Source organism: Copadichromis virginalis, linkage group LG12, assembly GCF_057382275.1.
Source record: "Copadichromis virginalis isolate Kocher_CV1m ecotype Utaka linkage group LG12, C_Virginalis_male_GT1.1, whole genome shotgun sequence".
In the NCBI taxonomy this organism is placed as follows: domain Eukaryota; kingdom Metazoa; phylum Chordata; class Actinopteri; order Cichliformes; family Cichlidae; genus Copadichromis; species Copadichromis virginalis.
The window spans coordinates 32897347-32907729 of NC_140629.1; the positions used below are offsets into that span (position 1 = coordinate 32897347).

Here is a 10383-nt window from a genome sequence, read left to right on the forward strand (position 1 = left end):
TTGATTCCCACAGATTTTCTTCTCCACTTGATTTGTCTGATTTTGTTGGTTTACACCGCAGCAGGCACCCTTCCTATCAGTGGATGTTTACACAAGCTCAATGATTAAATATGGTGAAGCACTTTATTTACAGTCACTGCTGTGGGTCATTTACAGTCATTTCCCGCATACTTTGAATAGACTGAGCCACTTGCAAAAATTCAGTGATATGATTAACGTCTACATAAATTTCAAAGATGTCTCCAGCTTATTGAAATAACTCAGAAAGGAGCTGTGATTGGTTACTTTTAACACACTTCACATGAACCATGCCTCATTGTAAGACTAACAATATGCGCTTTCTATGTTTTTACCTCCAAATCCGTGCCTTAGCTATGATTTATCCATGACTAACACCTGTTACTCCACATTAATATTTAATTAGCAAGCTCATGAGTTAAAATGAAATCATCTTAAATGGTGCTATCCCTTGAAACACTGATTCACTTTTTCATATTATGAGCATTTTTGTGATTGTCTCATTTTTACTTGATTGCTTTTTCTTTTTCAGAATTGTATAAAATCTACATTTTAAGTCTGTCAATCCAAAAGTTAACCTATTCTTGAAATCTGCTTTCTACAGTTTCATCTGTTTATAATTTCTAGACAACAGACATAAAAGATCAAAACTGGGTAGCATGTGATGTGCTTTAATTTTAGTTAGCTGTCACCATGTACTAATGCAGCTATGTCTCATTTTGCAGCGAACTCCTCCATTATTCATTTATTCTACTGCCTTTACTTGAACCATATTGCAATGTGTCCCTGAGCCTATCCATTAGGCTATTTTTCTCTAACACTTCTGTCCTGCTCATATAATATGAGTATTGTTGAGTCTCAGCACAGCGCAGCCACTCTCCCACCTGGATGCTTACTCTTCATGCTTCCAAAGTGTCTAAAAACAGATGGAAAGGGAAACATGCTCAGACAGTGAAGCACCCAGATTCAGCTTGCAGCCTGAAGGCATATATAATATATAGGAGCCATACATGAGCACAGTGCATGAATCACAAAGAGACTATATATTTGTCTCGCTTATAATATTTTCATCCTGCATACACTTTCTTTAACATTAATCGATGTAATGTTACATTGAATTTTAACTAATTTTGGAAGAGACATCTCTCCTCTTTTTTGTGTCTTGATTTTTACCAAAGTAAGAGTCTGTATTTTTCCCTTTAACACCATTATCTGAACCTGCCACATCCAGTGTAATTACATTTACTAAACATAAATGATTCGAACAATCCAGTTAAACATAAAATTATTTTGATTAGTTAATCCTTCTCCCATATTACCAACAAAGTGTAAACAATAATCCTCTTATACAACATATTTAATGTTTTATGCTAATGCATTCGTGGCCTGCTGTGCCCTTCATGATGTTTAAATGTAAATACATTTCCTCTTTATAGCTCTCTACTACTAATTGATGTCATTGAATAGTGATTCAGTTCATAGCTTGTTTACATTATGGCTTTCATGTTTCCTGCAAATGTAATTAACAGGGAATCAAAACAAAATTATGTCAGGGCTTATGGCATCATTTGATGCTTGTAGCAATCATTTTGTATTAGTTTTGTCACAAATTCAGTTCTCCTCTTACCTCCATGTGTTGTTTTCATGGCTGTAAACTGCTGTTGTTTTCAGATGGGTGAAACCATCAGATCCTCCTACAGCCAGCAGTGCACCACTGAAGACTACAAGAGATATCTGAAAATACACAAGTAAGATAGAGAAAGACATATATATACTTTGTTGATCCCAGGATTTCAGATTATGTTACGAAGAACCAAGTCTTTGTTTCAGTGCTGAAAACTATTCCAAGTGTTTTCTTGAAGTATCCTCATTTATCTTATACTGCGCCTTGTTTCCACTGTGGGAAACAAGCCATTTTATTCTCTATCTCTTTAAGTCCACCCCTTTCATGCAAACTTTCTCCCAAATGATTACCTGTCACATACAGAAGGTTTAAACAAGATGTCGGTAGGATTGCTGTCAAAACCAGACCAGCGTGACTGTTTATGGACATCTGATCTCACTGATATCATACAGAGTCAAGAGTAGAAAAAACTTTCTGAAACTCAAAGTCCAATGTTTGAAATTGTGTCATTAAGGTGCCATTCTCATCAAAAGTAAATAATCTCAACAGTTACTGGAAAGATTTAGCATTTATTTACACTTACATTACACTTCTGGATTAGTCTTTCTTTTGCGTTTAGAACTGCTTCAGGTTTTTGTGGCATAGATTCCACAAGGTGTTGGAAACATTACTCAGATATCTTCGTCCATGTTGACATAACAGCATCACGTAGTTGCTGCAGATGTGTCAGCTGCACTACAAATCTGTTCCACCACATCCCAAAAAGTGCTCTGTTGGACTGAGATCTGGTGACTGTGGAGGCCAGTTGTGAAATCATTGTGAAATCAATTGTGAATCGTTGTCATGTTGAAGAAGGCAGTTTGAAATAATTTGAGTTTTGTGACATAGTGCGTTATCCTGCTAGAAGCAGCCATCAGAAGATGGGTACACTGTGGTCATAAAGAGATAGACATGGTCAGTAACAATAGTTAGGCAGGCTATGATGTTTAAATATTGCTCAGGTGGTACTAAGGGATCCAAAGTGTGCCAGAAAAAAATGGTTTTCTATATATTTATTTATAAGGCTATCATATTTATTACTTTGCATATTTTCATTTTAAAAAGTGGTTTGTTGACTTATTGCTTCCTTCCTGTCAGCTGGAGGCAGTTTGGCCATTCTCCCTCTGGGAACAATTAGGCATTTGCACTCAGAGAACTGCCACTCACTGGATATTTTCTCTTTTTCAGGCTACTCTCTGTAAACCCTAGAGATGTTTGTGTGGGAAAATCCCAGTGGATCAGCAGTGGTAGTGTTGTAAGATATGGAGGGAAATACTCAGACTTTGGCACCTCAGTGTTTCTTGAGCTCATGTGGCTCAAAAGCCACTAAGTGAATGCAAAGCGAATCTTGGCCACTTTAAGGTCACTTAAATCACCTCCAATCATTCTAACACTTCCCCCAAACCTCTGATTGGCCGAACAGAATTTATGTTACTCAGCAGTTGAAAATGTGTGCCTAACAAAGTGACCTGCGAGTGTGCTGCTTTACATTTGTAAAATAAATCTGTGTAGACTTTTCACATTGTACCAGAGTACAATGACAGATGTTTCACTCAAATATGTTCAGTCAAATATTTTAGAATATAGTTGGTTTGGCTCAAATTTGATAGATACTTTTATGCCCATAGTGTGAAAATGCCATCATCCAGCCAAACTAAGTTTGTGACACATAACTGCTAAGTGACACTTAGTGTTTTGTTTAGCTGCCAAAAGCTGGTATGCCAATATATGAAACGGAGATGGTGAGCACTGAAAACATTATACTGTTATCAGTGCTGGATTTGTTTAGTTTTGATTCCTGATTTATTTTTTCAAACCCTGACCGTTCTTTCCCCAACGTCTCCTGAATCTCCTTGTTTTGTTGTGCATTTGTCTTGTTTCAATTTTGTATGTTTGCATTCCCTGCCCTGATTAGCTTCACTCATGCTCTCTTACTCAATTTTATACTTTCTTTTAAAACTTTCTTACTCGTCTAGCATCCTACATTTGGGTCCTCTAACTTTATAATGAATTCATTTTAATCATCAGCACCATCACAATCCAGTGAAAGCATGCTAGAAAATGTTTTCAGTAAGAACCCTTTATTGCAGTGTAAATTATTAAACAATAAAACAAAAGAAAAATCATGTGGTCCTCTCTCATTCATGTCACTCATATTTCCTCGCTCCATATTTTCCATTTTTATCATTCGTATGCAAATATGGCCAGAAGTTTTTTTTTTAGAGAGAACAGTTTATGTCTGTTGTACCGATCTACCCTCTCACTCCTCATGTGTTTCACAGGCATCAACCTCATGGTGTCACAATTGAACCTTTGCAGCTGCATGGAGCTCCAGATTGAGCTCATCTTTGCCCCCGGCCATGTAGAGGTGTCTCAGGTACACAGCACAACCAGCGCTCTCTCTGTGACTCAGCATGTGCGCGCATATCGACCAGGTTCCATCTGCAGGGTTGTACCGCTACACTGGGGAACATTTAGAAGATAGCACAAGTGAGGGGAGGCCATGTATACTATTTAATGCACAACCATATACACCATGTGTGTAGCACTACAGGTTGGGAGTGTTTATGTAGAAAAATGCCCAGGTTGTCATGGGAACGACTGTGTGGCAGGCAGAGTGTGGACCTAGATGCAGGATCCAGGAGGCAGAAATTAACTCAAAAACTCAGTTTTATTGCTGGAACTTAAGAAAAAAAACCAAAAGAAATGCAGAGCAGCACATAAGGAAAAATAAATGAGGACCCTTGGAGGAGGTAAACAAACTGCCATGAGGGAAGGATACAAACAAACAACAGAGGGAGACTCAGACAATAAATACACACCAAGTAATTAGAGAGACAGGACACACCAGGGAACACAGCTGACACTTGTTGGGAACACAAAACAAAGAAAGCAAAGCCAAACAGAGTGCACAAGAGACAAGATACTAGCAAAATAAAACAGGAAGTAACTAAACATGGCATCATTAACAGACAAAGACTTGACAGAAGGCATGGGAACACAGGGGAAGACAGGGGAAATAGAAAGGGATAACTAAATATTACATAACCAAGAAGATGAACTAGACTGCAGACAGGGGAAATAATAAATGCCAAAGGAAAATGTGAACTGCACTAATATGCAAAAAGAGGCAATCTTAAAAACAAGTGTTGAACCCGCAGAGAAACACTAAGCCCTGGGTTTAAGACCTATAACACAGGCTTTACTAATCTACTCTACACAATAAGCTAAAAGTGTTTCCTGTAATATACGTACATTTTTCAGTTTGTAAAAAAAAACATGTTGGATATTCCAAGCCAAGATTGTGTCCAAGAACTTGATGGGAACCAAAAAATGGTTGTGGGAATTGCACCGATGTGCACTTCTCACAGACAAAAATAGTTAGGAACAAGTGACCCGTGTTTATCTTTGGCAAGGTTGAAGCGGTTGCCTGTAAGTGTGTATGCATGTGTGTGTCTTGTGGTAATGTGGGATACATGGAATTAAAGGGGTCAAGATACACAATAAGTGTTTCTTAAATTCTCCTATGTCCAAAAGCAGGCAAGTTCAGTTTTTGAGGGTAGAAAGAGGTCGGGTCACAAACAGGGCACAAAATATTTTTTGTGAGTATAGCTTTCCTATATTAACACATACTATTTTTCAGCTTTTATTTATTTATTTATTTATTTATTTATTTATTTATTTATTTATTTATTATTCTTTTAGTTTAAAAAAAAATCTTCATATAAAAGCAAAGCAAAATGCTGGGTATTTGTTGCTTCCAACTGCCCAAATGTGGATGGTTGCAGGTTAGCACGGTGGGTGAAAAAAAAGTCTGTCTTATGAAAGACATTTTTTTATTATTATTATGATTAGCTCACATTAATTCATAGTGAATAATTGTTAATTCAACAAGGAGAAATCATGTGGGAGAATTGAACATGATTTATTGTGTTAGAAAAATTATTAGACAGGAAAATCTATTAGCCAATTAAAGTCTGATAACCATCATCAAGGACTTAAGTGACTCCAGGGTTTGGATGCTGGTGAAGATGAAGCTGGAGGCTCTGACTGAGGTGGGGAGGAAGTGAGCTGCATGAATCAGAATCTAAAAGGGAGACTAACAGAGGAGTACTGAGATTTAATGTAAGCAGATTGGCTCAAACGAGGCACGTAAGAAGATGATTGGACTACAGTAATGATGTCAGTATTGAGTTTGAGAATGTGGGTGAGTGGAAGTGACGTAAAGAATCGACTACTAGCCAAACAGCCAGGGATGAATGCAGGTGAGTGATTACAGATTTTCCTTATTGAAGTTAGGCATAATATTCGATTTCAGCCTTTTATCCTGTTGATGTAATCAGTATCTGTGAGGTTTAGGACAAAGATAGTCTTTTTCAATAGCATCGCACACCTGAGTCCTTTCACCATCACTCCCTCCCATTATATACAGGTTACCTTCCAGCACAGCAGCCACAGCTCTGGTTCTTCTTGTCAGCACCGGTACCTGCTTGGTCCATTTGTTCATTTTTGGATCATATTTATAACAACGAAACAAAGGTTATCATTTTAGCAAGTGATCTGTCTGTCATTGATATTTTTGTGCAGCTTGAATTCTTTGTTCCTTCCTCTGAGTCAGCCTCTTCAGCTTGTCATCAAATTAATGTGAAATGTCAGGTAAATAAGAAAATGATTAGATTAGTTTTAGCTACATTTATAGATTTTTTTTCATAGCACAAACAAGTTTCATACATGGACAGTAAACTAAACACATTAGAAGACTGTGTTAGGAATGGAAGATACATATTTATTTTATTTGCAAACTCTAAAGAGAGACCTTTCATTTCAGTGAGAGCTCTTTAAAACAGTCTCATTTGTTTACAGTCTGCACAAAGTGGAATGACAGTTCATTTTGTAAGATATTGACCTTTAGTTTGCACTTGTGCTAAAGTACCTCTCTACAGTACTTATGAAAGTAATGCCATCATGTCCTCCAATGGCATACAGATATCTGTCCATTGCCACCAGACACACTGCACTCTGGGGGTTGTTCAAGGGTGCTACATCTGTACTCCAGCTGTCTGTGTCTGGATTGTACCTGCCAGGATGGAAATCAAAGAGTGGGATGTCAAAGTGTTGGAGGAAGATAATATCAGCTGCTGGCAATAACATTTTGAGAAGACAAGTCACAGAGAGATGCTTTCATAGAAACTCAGCTTTAAAAAAAAAAAAAAAAGTATTTGCAATCTTTGTGCTTTGTGCTACTTTTAAAGTTTTTCAAGCTTACACACAAATAAAAATAGAAAACCATTCTACACTGTTCATGGGGCAGTGTGGGAATGTCACTTTTGGTTCATTTCTATCCTTTAGGAGGGTCTTGCAACAGACAGAATTAGTCAAATTGCCCATTTACTACAATAGCCAAATACTGTTTTCCCCTTTATATAGCCACAATTTCTTATTAGCCTCAGTAGCATAAAATGACAGTGCAAATAAGAATAGTTACCAGAGAGATACTTCAAAATGAAGATAAAGTATTAGTTTAATTAGAGTAGTATACTACTCTCATACATTAGCTTTTGCACACAGACACACACAAACACACACACGTTCGCACTGAGTGAAAACGTTTTAGTTGTGTGGGCATCTGTGCAAACATCTGTCAAAGTGTTTCCTCTCCACAGGAAGGCTATTAAAATTGTTTTCTCTGTATTCAAGACTCTTAGTTGAAAACCCACATCCTACAGAACAATATTTTCTCCTAATTGGCAAAATTTTGCTTGAGTGGGACATTTGATATTCCCCTGAAATGTCAGCACAGCGATGTAAACACCCTTCAGAGATTAGGTGCAGTCGGCTAAGGGGCAAAAAAAAAAAAAGAGCTAGCAGGATCAATGCATAGAGAGTTGATCACTCTGGAGCAGGTCTTCCCCATACTGTTGTCAAGAGCCTGCTGGGATGATTATTATTGGGTCAGTTGGCTGGCATCCATTTAAGAAATGGCTAACTGTGGGAACTGGGAAATTGGCCAGCTCCTTTGAGATATTTGAAGAAACTGTGTGTGTGAGTGAAATAGCTTATTTTGGACTTTCTGGGCCTATGAGAAATAAATACCCCAGAAACATCAGGAGATGGAGAAAATCCTATAAAACAAGAATTTGGGGCAGTCCATCGCTCACTAATAAGATTTTATAATTACAATTTGATTTTACTTTTTTTTAGGCACCTGCATCAAATTTCTGCCTTAATACTGACCTCTTCTGTCGAATACTATCAACAACAACAACGGCAAATAAATACAAATCTCTCATTCTCCCATTAGTTCTACAGCATACACAGTTATGCAGTTTAAAGCAGTTGCCTTTCTTTTTATTTAATATGAAACATTGATCTACAGTTTAAGCAGTACTTTAAAATAAGTGTATGGCTAATGATGTTAAGTTTTAAGATTACCAGATTCAGGTTGGGTAAAAATAAAAACACAAGGTCAGTGATGTAGCAGCTTGTCTCACTCAAGATCCACCACAATTTACAGTTTATTGTAATGTGTCATGAAGAGAATGCAAGTTATAAGGTAATAGTTGTGTTAGGTTGGTTCGTTTGACTGGGAGGAAACACACAAACCCAAACACAGTCCAGAGAAATGGGATGGTTTTGTAAAGAAAGGAACATTAAACTTGTGGATCCAAGTATCCCCTGAGATAAAAGTGAAAACAAATTAGATTGACTGTATTACACAAACTAATGGGAAATTATTCTACTGAGAAGTCAAAGAGAGAGGCAAACCATCATATCCAGGAAATCTGACCACCCTTGGAGGAATTCATGCGGGAATGCGGTCATAAATTGACAAATACGACACTGACCTTAAGCATAATTTGAGAAGAATGTCTTGCCCTGTAAGTTTTGTACCCTCAGCATTTGACTTATCTACAAGCCTGCTGCTATATTTGTCAAAACAACCATGAAGTCTAACTTAAATTCAAGTTTCACAATGCTATATTCTTGGTCAAAGAAAGTTACATCAACAATAGGACAGAGGTCTTTCAATATATAGATGTTTGGACCGTATATACTTACACCATCTTTTGCCAGCCTTGGCTTAATGAAAAAGCATCAGCACCCCATAGCCTACTGCCAGCAGTTGGTCCACAACTCACCGACTTTGATGTCTCCACATGACACCTATATTACATTACACGACTTCATTCATCAGCTCGAGCTGGGAGGAATTCTCTGTTAGAGCCAGGCAGCTGGTACTTATTAAGAGCTGACTTCAGATTGTCGCTGCCAGCTCGAGCATGCTTCCTTTCACCTTTCCTTGCTGTGATTGCTTGTGCGAGGTAATGAAATGCAGGTTGAATCATCTTGTTCCACAAAATTAGCCTAAATGAAAATAACCCATTTCAGTTAAAGCCTCTCATGAAGTCAGCAGTTTAACTGGAAAATGAAAACTCAATCTGCTCAGAAGATGGCGTGAAATGCTCACAGTGACAAATCCTTTGTGTTAAAGGGCTTTAAGTGTTAATACCAGGGGAGAAGTTTTGAAGTTATTCCATAGAGTGTCATTTTTAAATACAACTATTTGCCAGAATAAGACCAGTGTACACACATAAGACATTTTAAAACTATCTCAACTCCCCACATTCCTGTAACATTGCAGGTTATCTTCCCCTACCCACAGTATAGATCTTGTATAAAAACATATCAAAACATCTCACTTCCCCATGATTTGCATATATATCTCAGAGGTTGTTCCTGAGTGATGCCTGACAGGAACTTCCATGTGGTATTGAGGCAGGTTATTGGCTGGTACTTGGATGGGACCAGTCCCTTCTGGGCACCCTTGAGGATCAGGAAAGTCCAGCCTTCAATTAGCCATTCTGGGTGTCTCTTGTCTACTAGCAGCTGGTTCGTTTGTGCTGCCAGATGCTCATGGAATGCTGGCAGCTGGCCACTGTGATGGATACTGGACCCTGTTCAGGGAGGTTGCTGTGGTGCGCTCTTAGATCCACTAACCACTTCGCATCACCATTATGGGTTTCTTACTTCTCCCATATGCTCTTCCAGGATTGCGCTGTGTCCATCCTTGGAGGAGCTGTTCTCATATTGTTCCCCTGCCACCGACAGTATATCTTGGATGGTTCAGTGTAGTACAGCTGGTTTATTCTCCTGGCCTCTATCTCTCTGGTATACCTGTTTAAGCAGCTGGTCAAGGCTGTGAGTCTTTGCTTGGCAGTTTCCAAAGTTTCAGGTATGGGCAGGTGTCTGTACTTCTTAGGCACCCCTTTCTTCATTGCACCTTTTATGCAACTCCAAAAGTTGGCTAACTTCCCTCTGAGCTACCTTGATTTTGGCCACTAGTTTCCTTCTCCATGGAGGACACTGCTACTTGTGACTGTTCATCTTATAGCCAAGCACCTCTGGTTCACTGCTGCCATGGTGTAGTCTCGGTGATGGTTGCAGTAGGGATCTTCTGTAATGCTGCATCCACATCTTCTAGTAGACTTTCAGAGGGTACTTCACATAGTCTTGGTAATTGGCCATGGAGGGACCAGGTTTCCACCTTTGCCACGATCCTATCTCTCAGGTCAGCTGCTCTGGCAATCAGCGCACCTTCAGTCATACTTAGGGCTTGGTACCCAATCCCAGCTCCCACTTGTCGCAGTATTTGTGTTATACCTCATTGATCTCCAGTTGTGATAGCAGCTGTTTCATCCAAG

At 38.6% G+C, this 10383-nt stretch overlaps 1 pseudogene; it reads right to left on the bottom strand.

The window, feature by feature from the left end:
* Nucleotides 1-824: 824 nt before the first annotated feature.
* Nucleotides 825-9957, bottom strand: LOC146697423 (uncharacterized; annotated as a pseudogene).
* Nucleotides 9958-10383: the final 426 nt, after the last annotated feature.